This window comes from Protopterus annectens, chromosome 1.part2, assembly GCF_019279795.1.
Source record: "Protopterus annectens isolate FY-2018-M chromosome 1.part2, PAN1.0, whole genome shotgun sequence".
NCBI classification, from domain to species: Eukaryota; Metazoa; Chordata; order Ceratodontiformes; family Protopteridae; genus Protopterus; species Protopterus annectens.
In genome coordinates, this window is record NC_056727.1 from 1,014,995,384 (window position 1) to 1,015,019,961 (window position 24,578).

Consider the following 24,578-nt stretch of genomic DNA (forward strand, 5'->3'; position numbering starts at 1 on the left):
CATCTACAACTTTTCTGCTGGGTGAGGCTTGTGGTGGGTATGTGACCCTCATTGACATCCATGTGTGTGACCTATTGACACCCACAGTTATTTGGGCCATCACATGTACTGCAGTGGGAGTTGTCACCTTATGTAGTACCACCTAGTATGTTGACACCAGTATTTGTTATGGATTTTCTGCTGCCACTTATAGCTGTCAGGTGTCTGCTGCTATCCCATTCAGCCACCCAATTCCCTTGCATGCTTGCATCCATATCATACATACAAGTATGAGAACATACTACTCCATTCAGTAACTGATAGGAAGGGTGACTTACCTTGTTGCTGGGCCAGTATTGGGGATGGTGCTGGAGGGCTGATTATGTCGGATGCACTTACTAAACTCCCTATACATGGTAAAGCACAGGTAGTGTCATGTTTGGCATTCCTTTTACTGTACGTGCGAGTCGGAAAGGGGTATCAGTCCCTGGGTCCCTGCAGTGTCAGTGTGTGTGCTGTGTTGCCTCTTTTCCAAGGCCTGGGTGTACTGGGCATCCTCCTTCCTCCTACAGAGGCAGGCTCAGGAAGTTCCTCCTCCAAGTCCCTCTGTGCCTGTGCTGGCCTTGTCAATGGTGAGGGGCTGTGTGACCCTGCCCCATGCTGTTCCTGCTGCAGCTGTTTCAGCAGGATCATATTGTATAGCATGGCACATACTATAAAAATTTGTATACATGTAGCTGGAGAGTACTGCAAGGCTCCACCAGATATCTCAAGGCAGCGGAACCATGACTTGAGCATCCCAAACACATGCTCTATAATGATCCTGGTTTGTGCGTGTGCCTCATTATGGTGTTCTTGTTCGGGGGTGTGTGCATTTCTGATGGGTGTCATCAGCCATGGCTCCAGTGCATAGCCAGCATCTCCCACTAGATGACCATGTGGAATGTCCCCCTGGCAAACCCGTAATGCAGCTGTGAGCAATGCCAGATGGAGTCGTGATAGCTTTTAAGTCTGCCAGCACACACGTTCATGATAATGCCCTTGGCATCGCACACAACCTGGCAGTTGATGGAGTGGAAGCCCTGGCAGTTGATGTAGATCCTACCCCACTCACTGAGTGGTGCTTTGGTGTGGATGCACATGCAGTCTATAGCAACAACTACGTCAGGGTATTCTGCTATACGGTGGAAGAGGCGCATACTTCTGGCCAACACCTCACGGGTGTTGGGGAAATATATGTGCTCATTGGCATGTGGTGTCATGGCATCCAGGAATTGGTGGAGTACCCCTGATGCTGATGTCTGTGAGACCCCCATGATATCCCCAGTTGGCCTTTGGAAGGTACCTGTGGCTAGCATTCTTAAGCCTACACATACCTTGGTATCCACTGGGATGAGTTCCCCTCTGTTGGTTCTGTGTATGAGGCAGGGATGGCACAGCTGGATGATTTACTGTAGAATGTCTCTGTCCACCCAATAGCACTCCATTATCTCCAGCTCATGTATGCCCTGGTAGGTTACCCTGTGTCTGTACACTCTTCTCCTCCTCCTCACTGTGGGTTGGTTGTCAGTATTCTCCTCCTCACCACCTTCAGTCTCTAGCACATATTGATGGAGTAAAGCAGCAGCAGCCTCTAACATTTTTAGTTAGTTTTGCCAGTTAAAAATCCCCTGTCTATGTACACCATTGGTGTAGAGTTTGTGGGAAAAAAACAGCCTGAAAGGTGTTTGCATAGTTTATAGTAGTGTGCTAGGCTGCTGCATGTGTAGTTAGCTGATTCTGATACATTCCAACTGCCAGCTATGCTAGTTCTCCCTGATTGCCTTCCTACTGCTGTATCCCCTTCCCATTTCCTCCCTATTTTAAGCCCGAGGTATGCCGCCCATACCCAGTGCTGAAATGTAACCAGTGCTGCCATTTCCTCTTTTTTTTTTATTTAGGTTTAAAACCTGGTGACAGTGTGCACACCCATTTAGGCTATGTACACAGTGCTCAGGCACATCTGACACACACCCTTCCTTAGCTGTGCTTAGCTAAGGGCAAATGCAGGCCACAGAGCTCCAATGGGCTTACAGCAAGCATGACACACCCCCCTTATGAAGTCATCCAGCTCTTAGACTTGCACTGTTGTATTGTTGCACCTACACGATTAGGTACAAGCTGACACTTTGAAAAAATATGTGATTCAGTATAGCTCCCCTCATTTGCATACCCCAGTCTGTAGGTCATTAGTTACTGCACTAAAACGGACCCTTTCCGCTTTACAACCAGTGCTCCCTGATATTGTTTGAATGATGCATGCCATTGACTATAATGGCAAAATGCAGATTTTACTTATAATTGGGTTTTCCCATTTTTTTTTTTTTTTTTTTTCGGCATGATCCTGTTTGCTGCCTTATGCTTAAATGGCCGAGATCAGCCAAAAAAAGGTTTAATTTTCATAATAATTAATCACTTTTTAATTCCAATGGCTTTATATTTGGCCATTGGCATGTCTAATGTACATAATACATGCTTTTTTACGAGCTGTCATGCCTCCATTTTGTTAGTTGCAGAAATGTACTTGGTTATTTTCCGAATACATTTCTGCACTGTCACTTTTCTAGCACAGAGACCTGGCAGCTTGTTGGATCACTAAATCACCTCATTTGCATGGTTTTCATCAGCAAATGAGATAATTTGCATGTCTGCCGGTTTTCCGTGCTGGAACAGTGTAGGGCCGCTAGTGCACATAAAAACGTCACTATCCTGAATCGCTCGGTGGCCATTTTCCATGCAGGAGCTCCTACACTGTTCTTGCACAGAAAATCAGCCTTCATGAATCCCGGGGAAGGACTTTACTGCACAGCTAATTAGTGTTATTGCAGATCTATATGAAGGCACCTGGGCAAACATAAAGGCATCAGAAAAGAATCCTAATACAATGATTTAGAGGTAATAAAGATGTAAAACAGGAGAGTATAGTTGTTCCTTGGTTATGCATCATTTATAAATATAATATGTTCAGACAAACTGTGAAATGGACCAAAGATGCCCTGAAGTTAATACAGGGGGAGAAAGAAAGACACAGACACAGCGAGGGAAAGACAGGCAGAGACAGAGAGACAGAAAAAAAGGGTTGGGGGAGATACTGTACAGAAATAAAATATACCAATAAACTACTGAGTACAGCTATGTGCTTTTCTTCTCTGTAAAGACTGTAAACACAATCTGTAACTCTCAATACGCCTACTCTTTAATGAAGTCAAACTAAGCAATTAATTATAATAATTATTATTATAACAACAATAACAATAAGTGCAGATGAAGTATGGTTTTGAACACCTTAACTGTTATTTACAGAGCAATATAATGTTAAGTAACAATTTTTTTTTTCATATTTCGTATGATGGATAACAGAGATTTAATAGACCAAGGGCCGGATTCACGAAGGCTTGCATGGAGTCTAAGAGTAGACTAAGACTCCATGCAGCCAACCTGTCTGCCGAGCGATCCAGGAACAGCTGGCAGGGGCGTGCAAGAGAGCTCCTAAAATGACTCTTGCACGGACAGAGTTAGTTTATGCAAATTACCTCATTTACTGCTGAAAGCTATGCAAATGAGGTAAATTTGCGATCCAGGAAACACTAACCTGCCCGAGTAAGAGTAGTGTTATTTGCCGAAATTTACTCAGTTTGCAACTGAGTACCGTTCTGCAAATAGCAAATCAGAGCCATGACAGCTCCAAATAAAGGATGCATCCAGTTGAGGAAGCATGCCAATGGCAAAATATATGGCCATTGGCACTTTTTTCCGTTGCAAAATAAAAAATAATTAAATTTTTTCCCTCGATCTCTGATGTTTAAGCATAGCGCAGGGCCACACAAACATGCTGCGCTCTAAAAGCCAGAAAAAAAAAATAAAAGCCACAAATAGGGATTTTATTCAAAATATTCATCTGCCATGTAAGTGAATGGCAGGCTGAAGACAAAATGGCTACAGAGTAGAGGTTGCTAAGGGGGGAAGCTCAGTCTGAGAGATGTAACCAAGCATTAGTAGGCAATCCTATGCAAATGAGGATAAGGATAGTGAATCCTAATTTTTCCTGCTATGTGAACCATGTCGCTAGAGTGTAAGAGTAGGATAAGGGGAGTAACAGAGTACAAGATGGGTGACATCATCAGGGGGTATGTATCAAAAAGACTGAAAACTTATTGGAGCAGAGTGGCATGTGTTTGCTGTGAGTTCCTCAGGACTAAAAGAGGTGTGTCTACAGTTATCTAAACTGAAATCCAGAAACCGAAGGTGTACGCCATGGCTATCACCAATGTTTCTTGCAAAGCTGCTTACACTGTGTGCGCGCGTGTATGCGGGTGTAAACCCGTCTAAGCCTGCGTGCACGTGTGTGCTCCCGTGTAAGCCTGTGTAAAGCCATCTAAGCTTGTATACATGAATGTGCACCCACCTAAGCCTGTGTAAGCCTGTGTAAGGATGTGTGCGCGCGTGTGCGCTTGTGTGTGTGTTTGCGCTTGTTTGCGTGGAGCTGCCCCCTATGGAAACAGAAATGGGAAAAGGAAGGAAAAGAAGTAGCAGGAAGTTAACCAAGGAGAACTAGCAGAGCTGCCAGGTGAAATCAATCACAATCAGCCAATTACACAGGCAGTACACTAGCCCAGCCCAGCACTTAAGACTCTGCAAACAACATTCCCCCATGTTTTTCTCAGAAACACTGCAACACTGCAGTCTACACAGGGAAGTGAAAACTTAAAAAGCTTAAACTGAGATATAAAAATGTTAGGGGCTGCCATTGCTTTTATAAGGCAACATGTGCAAGATGCTGAGGGTGGTGCCATTGCAAATGCTGCTGAGCAACCCACAGTGAGGAGACGGAGAAGAGTGTACAAACCCAGGGTAACCTACCAGGGGCTACATGAGCTGGAGATAGTGGAGCGCTATAGAGTGGACAGAGAGCTCCTGCAGCAAATTGTTGAGCTGTGCAGGCCGCACCTCACACACAGAACCAACAGAGGGGAACCCATCCCAGTGGAAACCAAGGTATGTGTTGGCCTAAGAATACTAGCAACAGGTACCTTCCAGAGACCAACTGGTGATATGATGGGGATTTCACAGGCATCAACATCCAGGGTACTGCACCAGTTCCTGAATGCCATGTCAGCACATGTCGGTGATCATGTATATTTCCCCAATTCCTGTGAGGTATTGGCCAGCAATATGCATCTCTTCCACCAAATAGCAGAATACCCTAAGGTAGTGGGTGCAATTGACTGCATGCACATACACATCAAAGCACCAGCCGGTGAGCGGAGTAGGGCCTACATCAACTGCAAGGGCTTCTAGTCCATCAACTGCCAGGTCGTGTGTGATGCCCAGGGAATAATACTGAATGTGTGTGCTGGCTGCCCTGTAAGCTACCACAATTCCCATATCTGGCATCTGACGCAGCTGTACCAGACATTTGCCAATGGGGATATCCCCGATGGTCACCTAGTGGGGGATGCTGGATATGCACTTGAGCCGTGGCTGATGACACCCATCAGAAATGCACACACACCTGAACAAGAACACCATAATGAGGCACATGTACAAACACGAAATGTAATCAAGCGTGTGTTTGGGATGCTCAAGTCATGGTTCATGTGCCTGGACACATCTGGTGGAGCCTTGCAGTACTCACCAACTACATGTACCCAAATTGTCATGGTATGTGCCATGCTACACAATATGATCTTGTGAAAACAGCTGCAGCAGGAACAGCATGGGGCAGGGCCAAACAGCCCCCCACCATTGCCAAGGCCTGCACAGGCAGAGCGTGACTTGGAGGAGGAACAACCTGAGCCTGCCCCAGTAGGCAGAAGGAGGCGTGCCCAGTATGCCTTGGCCTTGGCAAAGAGGCAACGCATAGCACATACACTGGCTCAGTAGGAACCCTGGAAATGATACCTCTCTCTGACTCACACATAAAATAATAGGGATGCCTAACTTGACACTACCTGTTTCTGAACATGATAGGGAGTGTAGTATGTGCATCTGACATAGGCAGCCCTGCAGCACCACCTGAGGCATGATTGCCATGTTTGAAGCAATATAAATCAGTGCTAAGTAGCTTCTACCAATATCTAGTATATATAAACAAACTTGTCCGTGCAATGTTGGCCAAGGTCAGGCAAAGTTGAGCAAAGTTACTCAAACATGCTTATAACTGCTTTACTGTTCCTTAACCAGTCTGGTCTGGCCAGCATGAAAATAAAAAGTAGTGACAGGGCTTGAACCCAGAATACTATGCACTATAGTCACAGTACAGAACCACTAAGCCATAATAGGATTACAGTGGTGCAGACACAGCAGGACAATTGTACACTGATGCAAACACAAAGCAATGCTGTATCATGCCCCTAATGAGCAAATGGGTAACCTCACCCACACACCTATGCAGACCGAGAACATCAGGCCAGGCATTGTGATGTGGGTTGTGTAGGCTATGAATTCGCAAGCTAATATATGTGACAATGGATGCTAAGATCTGTAGTACAGTAGTATGCCTCAAGCCAGTACGATAGGCAACAGTACAGACTGTAATGGTGTCCTGTACATAGCAGTGTAGGCACAGCAAATGTGTATAAGTGTCAGGTGAAACCCATATCCTATGTACACCCACAGTAACAATCTGGTGAGCCCATGGGTAGAAATGTACAAAGAATAGCTGTCCCGCCTGTATGTAGAAATGTTCATAAGTCTATGCAAAGTGAGTGATGGAAGCCCTGTAGGCACAGCATGATCCCTGCAGATCTATGACACAAAGGTGAGCCCTGCTGTAAAAGTACACCTTGATTTACCATACACATGTAGTAGAAATGTGTATACTGTGCGTGCTCACACACTGCAAAAAATGTAGTGGTTTTCATGCAGCATCACACTGAAAGGTCATACTGGACATGCTCACACACTTAACAAAGCAAATGTCAGGCAGGAAGATACTGAAAGGTCATACTGGGCATGCTCACACACTTAGGCTAAATACGGATGTGATAATAAGGGATCTATGGACAAATGTGTATAGTCGTCACTACTTCCAGAAACACATTCGCAAACTGTTCAGAAATTCCTGCTATGTGTTCACACAAACTGCCAAGCTCTGTGCATGTAGGTCAAAGGAGGTTGCCACTACTCAGCAGTCCTCAGACTTGTCAGAGAGTACCACAACACACTTGCAATGAATCTGACTAGGCATGTTCAGCAGGTAGAAAGACCAATGAAGTACCTTAACAAGAGGATTACTGGCCTCAAATAGTTGCCCCATGCAACAAGAATGAATGTAAACCAAGCTGTACTCTGTTGCATACTGTCTACGCAGGAGATGTCTGCCCAACAGACAGGTCCAAGTCATGGTTACACTCAGATCTGTTGTGAGTTACAGCTGAATGGCACTAAATGTACAGAGCCAACTGATATTGGCAACATCCTGTCAGATAGGATCATCGTTAACTTTACCCCCTCTCACCCATGAAAGGGCACATGTCTATAATGGAAGACTGCAAATTTACTGTCATCACATCTGCACAGGTAAAAAACACTCTCCGAATCCAGTATCAAATCAGCCATGTGACAAGCTAACTTCCCAGCCTGTGTAGTATCCACTTCCCTGAAGTAAACATTAACATGGAAGGTCTGTGGCTACTGAAGTTTCCAGAGGACTGCAAACTAGGAGCCATCATTGTAAACATTAAAGATGTGGACATCCTACAAAAGGACCTCACTGAGACAAATGCCAAAAGGTGCATTATCATCACCTTTGTTAAAATCCCTGTAGAGAAGAACTGCAACATAGGTGGTAGTATACCTCACATTGTAAGTGTGACAAGAGACCCTGGATCACAGGTGGACAGTGGATACAACTGTGATAAGCACATTCCCACAGTAGTCAGGAAACACTCTTATGTGGCACACCTCATCACAAAATGTGTCTCATGCAGAATAAAAGAGGACAGTGTTCCCTTCTACTCACCTCTCACTAGAACTATAAAGGAGTACAATGCCACTGTTGCTATGTACCTCACAAGACAACTACAACAACTGGAAAGCCAGCAGCAATTCCTCACAAAGAGCATTAGTGTCCTGAAATACATGCCACACACAGTTCATCGCAAAATGCTCCATCCGTGCACCCTCACATATCGCCAACTCAGAGGTGTTCACTGCCTAACATAAAAAGCTATGTCAAACATAGATCTGCTGGATATGATCCATGTAAAACACTCACAATCACTTTGATCTTTGGACCCAAACCCACGAGTTAATTAAAAAAGGAAGGGGTGTAGCCATTTACCTTATGGATATCCACACCTTCAGGTTACTGGCACAGTATGAGGCCATGGAGACCATGCAAGTGCAACTAAGATTGGGCAAAGCTGCCCATGAGATTGTAGCCTGCTACAGATCATGTACCTTGTCTCAGGAACCTGACTCAGTATTCTGGAGAACAATGGCAAATATAAAGGTCCTATCAAACACCATGGACTGAGCAGATTACAACTACCCAAACATTGAGTGTGTGAATTACTCGTATACAACATCCTATGCCCAATGTGTCCTACAGTTAAGAAACTCTAACACCCTGGAACAGCTGGTCAGCACGGCCACTACAGGTGACAACATACTGGACATGATCATCACCAACATGGGTTACCAATGTTCCACAACAGAGATAAACCCCTCTCTGTGAATATCAGATCAGGAAGTAATCACACTGGACATCCACATCCAGCACCCACACCAAGTCAATGAAACCACTGTGAAGACATTTGCAAAAGCAAACTGCACACTTCCCCAGAGCACAGTGGAAAGTTCCAAACACCTCTTGCTCTAGGCTAATGGTATGCAATCTGCAGAAACATTCACAAGTGCATCCTATGAGCATCTACAAGGATGCATGGAATGAGACATCACAAATAAAACCAGGATGCACTCCCCCAAAAATAGGACAACAAGCAGGTGTATGTTGTCCATAAATAAGCTAGACAAGAGAAGGAGAAAACGAACACATGATAGATCCAACTTCATGAAAGGAAAGGCATCACTGATCATTATCAGGAAGAAACAATTACCGCTCATAAAACAATCCTAGGCTGTTTTTGAAAGACAAATAGCCAAAGAATGTAAGAATAACAACCACAAAGCCTTCAGTCGCTATACCAGACATGTAGGTATCAACTACCAAATATGCTGTCAGCTACTGAAAAAAGGAATAAAATACATCAAACCAACATTCATTGCCCACATCCAGGGGAGCAAGTTCAGTGTAAACTCCCCCCATCACCTCCAAAAGGGCCTGTGTCCATCACAAAAGGATGCAGAGACCCAGACATCATGGACATGCAGGTAAAGACAGCCCTCACCAAAGCTAAGAACATAGCATCAATGTGACTGTATGTTGTCCCAGGCTGTGTCTAAAACTAGGCCCATAAGTAGCTACACACTCACCTACATTCACTGTCCAGACTCAACCGTACCACAGGCTATGTACCTAAAGAATGGCATACACTAACAGTCATCCAACACCACAAAGGGTGTGTCAAAACAGAACCTGGCAGCCATTGGCCAATATCCCTACTCAGCCGGGTATACAGAGCTATTGAGCCAATTGTCATGGAACCCAGACACTGACTCATTGTAGATCTCCAGACACTGGACTCTACACTACTTTTCCTTGTCAAAGGCACAGCCTGGCTCCCCAACCTATATGAGTTATTTAAAACAGTTATCATGAACATAGATGGAGGTGAAAGTAGTCCACACAGCCCACCTGGACCTCACTAAGGGCTTACTACACCATTACCCACTCTGTCATTTTGGACAAGTGTACCAGCTTGAACATTAACAGCTATGTCACAGGATGGGTGGCTAAGTGGCTCACAGATCAAACACACATGTTCATAGTTACGAGTGCCATGTCCAACTCCAAGCCAGTCACAAATGGCATCACACAGGTCTTGGTCCTGGGACCCCACATGTTCAGTAGATACTGCTCAGAGGTATAGGGAAGCACGGCAGGTGTATGACTGAACAGGTTTGCAGATGAATGGTAACTGTGGTCCATAATTGACTGTGCAGCTGACACAGATATCCTCCAGATGTGTTTTACAGAGACAGATACCCGGTGTCAAAACAATGCCCTCAAGCTGAATGGCAAAGATTGCATAGTCATCCCCTTTGGGTGAAACAAAGTGCACACAAATGACCACATAGGTGGTAATCCAGCATGTACGGAGAAAGTCATTATGTCCCTGGGGACACAGGTAGATATTAAACTCACCTTTGATGATCACATGGCCAAAGTGTTTAGACATTCCTTCAATGTAGCCCATCTAATGTCACCTAATGTAACCCACTTCATATAGTCTGATGATGTCACCATCCTACAAATATACCTGTGGAAATAGTAACTGCCAATAATGTGTATAGCTTGTCATGTTAATGCGTATTCTTCTAATATCATGAAGTAGTTAGGTAGGGGTTTGAATCCTGCACTAGGTAACTGTGTTGGTTTGTGTGTGGCCTCCTTGGGAAGGAGCAACCTTTTAGGAGACTAGTGAAACACCTGCAAAGTGGTAAACTAACCTTTGTCAAGTCTGATGATGTCACCATCCCACAAATATACCTGTGGAAAAAAGAGCTGCCAGTAATGTGTATAGCGCGTTGTGTTAATACATACTCCTTTAGTATCATGAAGTAGTTCAGTAGGGGTTTGAATCCTGCACTGGACAACTGTTTGTGTGTGGTCTCCTTGGGAAGGAGCAACCTTTTAGGAGACTAGTGAAACACCTCCAAAGTGGTAAACTAACCTTTGTCAAGTCTGATGATGTCACCATCCTACAAATATACCTGCGGAAAAAAGAACTGACAGTAATGTGTATAGCACGTCATGTTATTGCGTACTCCTCTAGTATCATGAAGTAGTTGTAGAGGTAGGGTTTTGAATCGTGCACTTGATGAGTGTGTGTGTTGTATGTGTGTGACACTGTTGGTCAATGTGTCGTGGGTTTTGCTTTTACTACTGTATGACATATCAGTATGCATTGCACATGTGAGCTTGCTGTGTGGCAAATACATATACGAACATGTAACCTCAATGATTGCATGTGTGGGAACCCTGCTTTTTCCAAGAACACAGTTGTGATCCTTGCCATACTGTGCTGTTGCTTCCCAGACCTTAGGTTATATCTGTATGCTTGTGACAAGGCCAGCCACTACAGTGATCCCTGGCCTAGGTCATCTGTGTCACACAAAGTCATTACGGTTCCTATTGGAATGTGTGTGTGAGGGTCTATGGCCGGGGTATATGCCAGACCTGTTCAAACACAGCAAAGTCTGTCAATGATGACTATTTATAACAGGTTTTGAACAACCTTTGTGGATATGCATGCAGACCCCTTATTGCTTATGTGATCCACCGAGGGATATAAAAATACCTTTGGAAATGTGATTAACAAAGGACAGATGACGTAACACTTGGTTGCATGTACACATCGGTACCTGCCCATCATGTTGTTGGCTACTACCTATGTGGTACTGTGGGGATAATGTGTTTCGTAAAGGTGGATGACTATGCTTAATTTGCTTATAGCTTTCCAGCATGGGTTTGACGACAGGCATCTGTCTGTATGATACCCTTGTGCAGGATGTGTGTGTCATCTGGATAATGCATTATAGGCTGCAGTATGCATTGCAAGACGTGGACAGACATATCCCTACTGTGACTGCTTGTATCTAAGAGAGCTACATGCAAAACCTGAGTGGTATCAGTAATGGATGTAGGTGAATACCAGTGGTTACTGGCATAGTATAGTACCTGAAAGATCCAACAATTGCTGTGTGTCCTACATCTGTGTGTCAGTTGTCAAGACATCATCTAACGATTGGTTATGGTCAGGCTGTGGAAGTGATGTATACTACCAGAATGCAAAACAATGACAGATAGTAACAGTATCACCCACAGCATAGTGTCAAACCATGTCATACACACATGTGTAGTCAGGTTCCGGAATGTGTGTAGTACAATGCATACTGCCCACCAATAGAAACTATGGAGTGTTACTGTGTAATACAGGGCATGTCACCCTGGCCATGTGTCCACTATGCATGTACATGCAGACAGTGCACCTCCACCATCTTCACAACTGTACACCTGCAAATCTGTGCTACACACATCCCACACATACTGTCCACTCTCTAACACATGCTGCCAATACTGCACACATCAGCCAAGTGTCATATGGCCGGACAATACACAGTTGGAACCAACACTGGTGTAAACAACACTACAATGACAATCATAGCATGAATGCATCATGCCTGCTCAGCTACACCTTCAAGCATATCTTTACACTGTACTGCTGACAACATGCTAACATTGCTATACTGCTATAAAGACACCCTGTGCATCAACACCATGGTAGCCTGTTCCTACATCGATGTTACAGATGACAGGAGACGGCACAGGTTTCATCATATGCACAGGACATGTTGTTTGTTTGCCAGAGGCCTACTGTGAGCCATCCAATCGACATGTATGTGTGTGTTTGTGTGTGTGTGTGTGTGTGTGTGTGTGTGTGTGTGTGTGTGTGTGTGTGTGTGTGTGTGTGTGAGGGCCAAGAATACTGGAATGGGGCAATGTTAATGTAATGTGTGTGGGTATGTGTTAGCCCTAGGTGTCTGGAGTATGTGTGTGTGTCTGCATGCACACAGTTCCACCATGTGGCTGCCGTATACGGGTATTTGTGGGACAGCCACAGACTGTACCTGCGAAGCTTCACAGATCACCGTCTCTGGCCAAGGATATGGTACCTATGCCTGGCAGGGGTGCTACTGACACTATCGGGTACTGAGCCAGACTGGGTACTATCCCCAGAGGTCAATGGATGTACACTGGACACAGGTCCCTGCTGGGACTGTCCAGAGCCACGTGCATGTGGTCTTCTAGGACGTTCAGTGGACAGCCAACCCTCAACAATGCTGGGGCTGGTACTGGCACTACGGCAGCGGCTGTGGCTTGAGGGATGTCTGTGGCAACTGCCAGCTGCTGCTGTTGCTTGCACACATCCACATCTAGGAATCAACCATCCCGCACTGTCCTGACACATGGACATGACATTGTGGAGGATATCTAATGTCTCTCCCCAATGTCTATCAGTGACCTCGGTGTAATGACGGATGGCACCTGCTAGGCCACGGATAATGTCAATTACGGCAGTGTTATGTGCCCTCTGTGCCTTTAGTCCCTGTCTAGTGTACTGTTCCATACGTGCCTGTGCCTCCATGACAGCCTGGAACATGCGTGACGTTGCCAGACATGTGGCATGTCTGCCAGTAGCATGATGAGCAGCACTGCTCCTACGAAAACCCCTGGACATCTGCCTGTGTGGTACCCTTCCAGACATCTGGGTATGGCTGCTGTGTTGGGATGCATGTGCCATGGATACCACACTGTCCTGGCCAATGCCAACTGTACGCTGTCCCTCAGCTATGGGCATTGGTGATGGATGTATTGGCAGTATGACTGTATGCATGGATGGGGTCGACAGCTGTGTACTGTCGATTGGTGGTCCAACTACAGACCCTGGCAAACATGTCTGTGCCTCAACACACCTATCATCAGTATCACTGTTTTGATCTGTGGCATCAGTTCCCCTGCTGCAGTGAACCAGCACAAGGTCAGCACCTGTGAGAGGAAGATGAAAACACACTTTACGACCTGTACATGATGGCACGCATGCACACACAAACACATGTACACATGCACACATGTACACATGCACACATGCACACATACACACATGCACACATACACATGCACACATGCACACATGCACACATGAACACATGAGCACATGAACACATGCACACATTAACACATGCACACATGAACACATGCACACATGCCCACATGAACACATGAACACATGTACACAAATACACCCATTACTAAAACACACACACACACACACACACACACACACACACACACACACACACACACACACACACACACACACACACACACACACACACCACCAGCAATCCAGAACATACTCAATAGTGGGTGATAGTGGGGTACAGTATCACAAGGAAAACAGTTGTATCACACGTGTCAGCATGCAGGACGTGTGTTTCCCAACAGCATGCAGTGCGGGTGTTGTTAGGCCTTGCCAATAACACTATACATGTCTTTGATGCATGTGTGATGTTGTTCAGTGATTGGCCTCACCCTGGAATGCACTGTGTACATGGACATGACAGTGCTATGCAAGTATTATAAGCTCTGCAATGTTCCATGCACCATCCCTCACAGGTATGCATACCATGGCTGGATGTGTATCTGTGTGTCACATAGATAACCATTTGTGATGAGAGTGTCTGTGTCTTCAGAAGATAATAGTGGACACAGGATTAGCACATGCATGCTATGTATACACACAGGATGTGTGGTGCATGTTTACCTGTTGGAATACCATTGTTCAACATGGGCATTGTACAGTGGTTATGGTGAGTGTAGGACATATTGTGGACATGCCAGTGCCAGACATGACATGGCATGCTACAACACAACTGCAACATTCAATATCACACCGACACAGTGTGTGTCATGTGACCTCTACACTCAATAGCATTACAAGACATATATGTGTCACTTTGCACAAATGGTGAATGCTATGCATATTGTGTATAGGTGACTATGTTTGCGCACACAAAACACTGAGGTGCATAGCAGGTAATGCTATGTGTAGTACTGTGGTCACTGTAACTGGATGGGGTGTACTACCATAACCCATCATCATGCAGTATCATGTGGTCACTCAAGGCTACTAATGTGTGCCACACAGGCACATACCATGCTGTACCGGAACTGCAGTATCATGGCTACAGTCACCATTTCACAGCCAGTCATTACATGGGTTTGTAAGGTGCATAATAGGGGGCATTGCCTACCATTAATGTGTAATGTGTCGAAGAATGTCACACAGCCACATGTGAGGCATCAACCCCTCAGGTATGTAATGTGTGCTGTGTGGATGGAGTGTGGGATACTGTAGTGTGACCTTACAGTGGGCGTATGAATACACCATGTGTAGCATCTTAACGTGTACTGCGTATGCCAGTGTTGTGTATGTTGGGTGCATGTGTATTGACTCTGCATATCCAATGTCAACATCAGTGTTGCCACAATTATGTGGAATGCTCAGTGTATTGTATGTGTTTTAGGCAGCTACCCACGTTACTGGGATGTGCATAGTCTCACAGCAAACATGCGCAGCATGCATTATGCATATGTGTGTTACGTGTACATGGCCTACACCTCACCTATGACATGCACATTTCATTAGCAGTATTAAAGGTAGAATACACTCAGCAGTATGGGTTGGCTGCCTTGCTATCACACCAGAGGGAGCTACAAGGATATGAGACACTTTGTCAGTGGCAACAACTTTGGCATAGCTACTGTGTGTTTGCAATCTTACAGTGGCACAACGGTTGACAGTCACAGGCCCAATGATTTTGTATTCATAATTGTTACCATTTCACAACACTAGGCACCACATCGTCTAACTACACAGTACACATCTCACATAAGCATGCTCTAACAATTGAGGTAACAGTAGTCTACAGCTATGCCATGTTACCTGCATGCTTCAAGTTAGCTTGCTGGGTGACTCCAGCCTCCATGATGACACATGTCAGTTGTTGGGGTTGATGTTGTCCAGGAGCCACCTGGCTCAGGAGCAGCTCCTCCACTCTGGTGAGGGGGGATGAATGGCTACCCCCCACCTGTGGCAAGCTGCTGACTACAGATATCAGACGCATACTGCCGGACATGTCTAATTAAATCACTGCAGTGATGGCGTACCTGCTCATATGTCCGGTTATGCATGCCTATGTCATTTACCCGACAGACAAGCTCTTGCCGCAGCGCAGTCCACTCATGCTGGTCCTGGCTGGTTCTAGAGAACAGCAAGGCATACTGCTGCACCAGGCTTGTTGTTATTACCTCTTCTTCCACTGTGCTATAGGTGGGATTATGATGGTGGGACATAGCCCTGGAAGACAATGAAACAATATGTGTGAGCAAGTCATGAGGCACACGTATATGTCTAATGTACAGATATCATTTAACTGCCATATGTAGAAACCTATTGGCTGTCAGAGAATACGCACTGTCAACACCACATGTCAGTACTCATACCACAACTGCCTGACAGTGCCTGGCACACTCTATATGTCAAACCACGTTTTGCACAGCAATGAACTTACAACAGTATGTCATACTATACACCGGTACATGGCACACTGTATATGACACAATGCAAAACATGGACACAGGAGGTATATATCATGCTAATTCATCACGACAGGTGTAATCCATTGCAATGATTGTAAAGTCCAGTGAGAGTATCACCGGTATTACACACTAGTCGTTGATGGCAGAACCCTGACTAACATATGTGCACATTTGTGAATTTAGGTGGCATACTGCTGTACCACTCTATACATTTCGCTAGATACGCACCTATATCCTGTAACACTCATATGACTGAGGCCATGGTACAGGCATACACACACACACAGACACACACACACACACACACACACACACACACACACACACACACACACACACACACACACACGCACACATATCACACATACATACCAGACACATAGGTATGGCAACACAGGTCACCTTTACCTGTGTACCTTACAGTACTGTGTGTCAGTAGTTATGAGACCATATGCCTGAGGTATGTAATCTGTGAGGACTACAGGGAACACACAGAACTGTGGTTCCAATCAATGTGGACATACACCATACTGTGCTGTTTAGGCATACAGCCTCAGGTAGTACTACAGTTCATACAGGGGTTGGATTCACCAGCAGTACCACTCAATAAACATGCATGTACTGCTTTGGCCTACAATCAGCACCCCAGTCGACAACAAGGGACTATGTCAGATCGTATGGCATACTGCTTTCTCAGCCAAGCAATTGTATACACATCTTTTGCTGAGATCACAGCTAGGACACATGATACCATGACCGAAACAGTTTCCCACTAAGCTAGCACACATAAACCAAACACTGACACATTCACCAACACATTCACCATCACACTCAGTCAAACTCAGATAGCAATCCTTGAAAAAGGTACATGTGGGTGTGTATCACTTCATAGGTAGGTATGAGGCTATTGGCCCTAGGGCCTATAGAAGCCTAGCCATACACTACTCTGGCCTTTGACACACAGGTCATTGCATTTTACGTGGCCCTGTCAAGCAGACACACAGAGGTGAATGGCTGGGTGCATTCACTATCTCCCATACAATCGTCATGATTATTTTTGATGACTGCTAATTAGGAGCTTTGTTTGCAATGGATAGTTGGTTTGTTCCAGGGTATGGGATATCTCTGAGTCGGGAATCTACCCCTCTTGCATGCGCTGTTTATTGTGGTCAGATGGTTTGGGTCCCTAGAGCATGTAGCATGTAGAGAATGTGATCTATTTACGTGCAGCATGTCCAACAGCTCTGGTTTTTACATAGCTTAGAATGTTAGGCAGAGGTCACCTCTGGGTAGGCGGTATGTGACACGGTGTAGCTGTGGTTTTGTGAGATGGTCTGCATAGGGCATCTGTTTAAGTCTGGTATTACCCTTAGTGAGGTCTGTCTTTGTCGTTTCTAGTTGCTCTGGATATCTTGTGAGGTACATACCACATGGGGCATTAAACTCTATAATGGACTTTATGTGTGATGATTAGGGGGAACACTAACCTATATTTCCCTGGATGACACACCTTTTGTGATAAGGTGTGGCAGATAGATGGATTACATGACTAGTGTGTCACTGTGATTATCGAAGGGGAGACTACAGTCCACCTGTGTCCCATGGTCTCTTATAAAACTTTTGGTGTTAGGTGGACTACCACCTATGTGGTAGTTCATGGGTACGAAGTTATTTACAGAAGGGATGCCAATGCAGTTTCAACATTGAACTTGAGTCCATGGCTTTGTCAACGGCCATTTGTCACAGTATATATGAGCCTGTCTCTCTCTCTCTCTCTCTCTCTCTCTATATATATATATATATATATATATATATATATATCCATATATATGTCTATATATATATATATATATATATATATATATATATATATATATATATATAAACAGACCAACGGATGTAAGCACTTGTAACTAAAACCAATAAATCCAGAAAAAAGTGCCAGGGGACGCTGTGGGTGATCCAAAAGTATTTATTCACAATAAATTCCACTCGATAATTTCACTCAAACCAGTGAATACGATAAAATAATGAACGCTCTTTCATACACACATAATACTGCGTTTTCGTCAAAAAAGACTTCTTCAGACAATATAACAACATAAACCACACATTTAAATACTGAATAATGCAATTAAAATCCATTTCATTGGTCCAAATACTGGTCAATTAGTTCAAACACACCAATCTATACATTTGATTCATTAATATTAATACCATTCTCCTTAAAGTGCTTAGTGCTTCTTATTTAAAAAACTGTTTAAATATAAATATAAATATATGCACTCTAATATAAGCTTATAGCCATAAAAACTTGATAATGACATACTTTTTTTAAAAAAACTTATATTCAAATAATTAATTAATTATAAATATAAATATAAATCTCAACACTTTATTAGTAAAAATTCTAAAAAGTATGTTGGTATGGGACTGAAACTTTCAAACAGGAATATTGCCATCTAGTGGTCAGATTCCAAAATACTCTATAATTTGTTGGCTCTTATTTTTAATAGAGGAGTTATAGTTAGTTATTATATATAGTTATTTATATGTATATACACACGTAAATATAAACATACATTGGTGTACATATTGATATCCAAATAGGCACATATACGGTCTGCATTTCATTGTGGGAATATTGATTATGCAAAGGTTGCGAGGTATACTGTTATGTACTTATATTGCACAGTGTTGTTTGGAATGCATTGAAGGTGTTCTTAGCACATGTAGCTTTAGCAGGCCTCACTGGCTGCAACACTGCAAACCTGACAATTCATACCCACAGCGTTTAACCACCACGTCATATACCAGCACTGTATGCCGTCTTGTTTGCCACACACTACAGCCTACATTGGAGTATGCACATAACAACTTTTAACAACATATATATGTCCACCCTTCACAAACAGTTGCAGTATGTCCCTTGCGCTATGCACATGTACAGTTGCTAAGATATCTGACACAGACAGATCTCTCCATATGTGTGTGCCATACACACACATATTCCACACTGTTGTAAGTCCATGAGCCTCACAGCTGACCTGCTAGTCCTTGCTGCAACATGAACAGATGTCACATGCGAGCTCACAGTAATGTTAGAGGGTGTATATATAGCTGCAAATGCTTAATTTCCAGACTAGCCTGGTACAGTTGTTGCCAATGCTAAGCTACATGCTGATATGACTGTTGTGACTTTTTTACTCTGTTACATCCATGGTTAGATAGCTGTATGCACTACTCGCCCTAACAGACATTGTCCACACTACTGTACAGAACACAGATAACATGGTTCAGATGTTTGACATTTAATGCTGAGCTACATATATTACAGTTATGTCTCACTACACACAGCTATGCACTAATATGTCCATGGCAGTAGTTATGCAGGCCATCTGTGCATAGATATGTACTGCTGCCACATATTGATGTTTCAAGGTATGTAGAGTAGTCTTCAAATACATCTACTACATGCCAGTAAATACATATCTGTTACATACCTTTCCTTTGTATGCGTTCATATTTTTCAGTCAGCTGTGTCTTTGGCTGAATGTAATACTTTTTTTATGTTTAAATATTTTTTTTTATTTGTATATATTTTTTTCCCACTGGTGTGGGTGGGGGTGTGAGTCTCTCTCTCACTCTCACTCTCTCTGTCTCTGTGTCTCTCTCTCTCTCTCTCACCATCTGCAATGGGATGATTGCATGTGTGGCCAGCAGGTACAGCATGCTTTTATAGGTATCTGCACATGTGCATGTGATGGCCTCTGCACCAATTGGTGGCCACCATTTGGTAATTGCATGCAGCCTGCTGTATGGTAATTGCAGTACTCACTGTCATAGCAACCCAATGCTATAAATTGCTATGTCAGGTAGGCATAGCCCTTTCAGCTTTCCAGAGTGGGGACCATGCTTGTTTGCTGTGGAGACTGTTGTGTAAGCCAGAAGGTTGGTATAGTTATTATATCTGAAGCTTGGGGTGTAGCCAGTGATATAATAGTTGTACTCAGACGTAAATGTTGCCACTTACACTACACAGTTGTCAGTGTAGAATTGTAGTCACCCTACATATGCTAACACAAGAGACATGGCAGTATGTAGTTTCTTTTCTACTTATACAATATACTGCCATACAAAAGTAGTTATTGAGATGTATTCATTTGGCACATGAACTGTTTGTGAACTGCTACACTGTGAATATTTATTCACACACTCAACTGTGTGAGGGTTGTGAAGTGCTGCTGTAACAGTATTTACTGCTAGAATGTCTGGTTCTGTTATCACAGTCATGTAATGCAATTCCACAACAACTGCTGGCATACTTCCACAGAACAGGTTTTGTGTTATGGAATTCCTACCTTTCCTTTATATTCACACATTCTGATGCATGATATATATATTTCAGCAACATCTTACTGTATATCTATTGTGGCCTAGTGGTACTTCATACAGTCTAGTGTTTCCAAGGTCCAGGGTTTGCGGCTAGCAGTGGTGTTTTATTTTGCTGCTGAGCAGAACAAGGCCCCTCATATGCAGGGTGACTAAGGCACTTTTAAGCAGTTGTAAGCGGATTTGCGTGGGTTTTCGCGGCACTTAGCAATACTAGGCTAAGCGCACACATGTGCACACTTGCTCAAACCCACTTAATACTGCTTAAAAGTGCTTACTCCTGCTAACCCCCCGCGCTCATTTCTTTGAAAGAAAAGAAAATGGGGAGATAGGAAAGTGGTGAAAAAGGGGCACAAAGAGGGAAAGACAGTAGGGAAAACAGCTCAGGATGTGCAGGACGGGTATAGGGACAGTCCATAGCTGCACATTTTTTTAACAACAACAGGTGGGCATATACTTGTAATTTGGAGGGTATTTTGAAACCTTACACCCCTGAGAGAGGGGTGAGGACAACGAAGTATGTTGTACTGCCAATTGAATTTCAGTGTCTGTGTCCGGCGGACATTTCTGTAAAATGGGCAGCTATATATGGGGCATAATTTTTTTGCGGGAGCAGATTGCCCTTTTTTTTTTTTTTCAGGTGAGAGTGGAATGTGAGGTAGGGGAATTAGGTATGTTGTGGGAGGTAGGTTGGCGAGGTAAACAGATAAGACAAACAAGACGCATACAGGGGCGGAATATGACACACGGGGTGGGTGAACACAATTGACGGGGAAGGATGTTTGGAAATCGCAAGCCCATGAGCCCACAGATGGTAACATTGGAACTGAGATCCCCACCCATGGGCAGTCACCACTGCACCTTCACAGCCCGGAGGGTGACTGTGCTGGGGGCTGCATAGGAGGGGCAGGCTCACCCATGAGTCGCACCACTCTTGCCTCGAGCTGGCATAGAGGATCACCGACTGTACACTTGATCTCTCTACACACCACAGCCCGGACCATTCAGAGGGTGACAGGTGGCCCTCCTCCGGCCACGCTTGCATGGGGGGGATGAGCCCCATCCCTATACAGTGCTTCCACCCGAAGGTGGCACAGGGCCGCCAGAGGAGGAGGTCCTGGGCTGGGCACCGGACATGCTGGTGCCAGGTGCCATCGCCAGCTGAGGTGGGAGAGGAGGGTCCACTGGGACCAGCCTTCCCATGTGTTGTATGTTTAGCTGGATTTAATGACAATATGGGTTAGTAACAGACAACAGCATTCCAAATTAGTTGTAACAGCATGCAGTAATATTCCCATTAACCCAACACACTAGAATTCCAACAGTTGAACAACAAGCATAACACATGCATATTTACAACAGTGGACATTCCAACAGCATGCAGGGTTGATTGGTGGCAACAGGCCACCAAGATTGTGGTATGTGAACAGGACACAGGCATCAAAGTACATGCAGATATTTATAAACCAATAGGACATATGTCCCAACAAAGTTTTTCAGATTACACATACCCATTTAGGTGTGGAATGGCATTATTTATGACCATAAAGTAGGGTGTAAAAAGAGAACTCCATTAACAACTTATATATACTTTTAACTTTACTCTACATTCCTACTGACTGCAGGTATATATCCCCTACATGTATTATTACACTAGGCAGTGTCCATTAAATTGTGTAATGGGTCTCAATAGTTGTTTATATACCTGACCTGTATCTGACATACTAACTGTTCAAGATGCAGATGTTACTGCTACGTATTTACATATTTCATTTATATTCATGTATATACATATCTGGCTGTCTTCAGGTGACACTATCAGCTACATTTAAACAGACCCCTACACTTCTAGCAGCACACTGACATTTGTGGGGAACACATTCACAAGCTACTCATGTGCCAGATTAACCTGTACATGCTAGCCATGAACCAACAGTTGAGGACTGTATATATGATTAGGAGCTACTGGCATTCCCTTCATCCACTTTATATGGACCTACACAGGTGTGGATTGACAGCACTTAATACAACTCTACTATTTCCATAATGCAAGGGTACAACAACATATCAAAGAAAGTGACACGGACACAGTCCAGGAATAATACCTTTATTAATTACATTACACACTTTTGTAGTGGCTCTTATTCATTTCATATTTTCGTGCATGCAGAATACTTTTATTCCAGACTTATTATACCTTTATTTATGGGTTACAACACTTTTTCAAGCTCTCCAACTTATTTTATATTACAATACATGCAGAGACTTTATTCAAGACTTATTATACCTTTATTAATGGGTTACAACACTGCTTTTTCAGGCTCTCTCACTTATTTTATATGATAATACATGCAGAATAATTATTAACCTGCCTGGTGGCGCAGCCTTAGCAGCCTATCTGCATAGGCTTGCCGATTCACAGCATGAACACCTGCAGCTGTGAAGTAAATGAAGGGATATTGAGACATACCTATCCATTATATTGACTATAATAGCATTTCTTACATACTTCATTCCATGGCTACCTACTCAATAGTGGGGCATCTTGCATGTCACGAGCCTCCTGTATCCATCGGTTCAGTTGGTCCTGCTTCTGTCTCTTCAGGTCTGCATTATGGTGACGGACCGACTCACCAGTGTGAGGGACGCCCGTGGCACTGGTGAGATCATGAGCTAACCGGTTCCAAGCCTCCACTTTGTACTCTGTCCCTTAGAACTGGCCCTGCAGGAGTCTTGACTTATAATGGTGGACAAGGAGCTAAACCATGTATTTTGACTCCTCGATGCCCCACCGTTGCGCTCAAAAATGACTACCCTCTCCAGCACCAGCCATTCTGACTGCAGATGGGAGCTCCAACCAGTTGTGGAGAGTATTCCCGCCTATCGAGCTTATATATGCCTCATTTCCCGCACGTATTTGTGATTGGCCATTTTTGAAATTTCTGAGCTAACAGCAAACCTGCTTTTCAAGGGTTAAACTTCCATTTATAACTATATGTTGACTGTGCATATTTATGCTATGCTGTCAGGGCTTAATGGTTCAGTACTTTGATTATGGTGCACAGTGTCACGGGTTCGAGCCTTATCGTTGCTTTTTATTTTCCTACTGTCCAGACAGGCTAGGGCGTGTGGCTGTGTTTAGGCGACTTTGCTCAACTTTGCTATACGTTGCTCCACGTTGCTCCACGTTGCCCGGCGGTGTGCTGGTTAGCACGGTGCACAGCTCCATGCTAACCTATTGCACTAGGTAAAGCGCTGCTTAGCTATAGGCAACTATATTGCGCTAGTTAAAGCGGTGCTTAGCTATGGGCAACTATATTGCGCAGGGTAAAGCACTGCTTAGCTATGGGCAACTATATTGCACTGGGTGCAACGCTGCTTAGCTATGGGCAATTATATGTCAATATCCTTAATGCTGCTCACCTTCTTATATTTATATATATACATTTTGTTCATTAATACATAGGTCATTTCAATGCTTTTTACTAAAATTAAATTCATATATGTCAGGAATTGTTTTATATACTAATTTAAGGCATAACATAGAAACGGGAGTGGTGGGACTAGAACCGGGAATGGCGTCTCTTTGTGCGAAAGCTCTACCACTATGCTATTGCTATTTGGCTTAGTTTGCATATACATTTCTTATTATGCTCTTCGATGTCGAAATTGCTACCTGTAGCTTAGCAATGGGCACACCCGCGCAAACACTCGCAAATACGGGCAGCTATATCGGGAATTATAAAAAAAAAGTAAAGGTTTACATTTTACAATTACAAAGGGGTTTAGTATGTGGGGATGTGTAGTGTTTGCTATGTGTACATTTCAGCGGACTCGCTCATTGCACTTGTCATTTTCACATTTATATTGTTGCAGG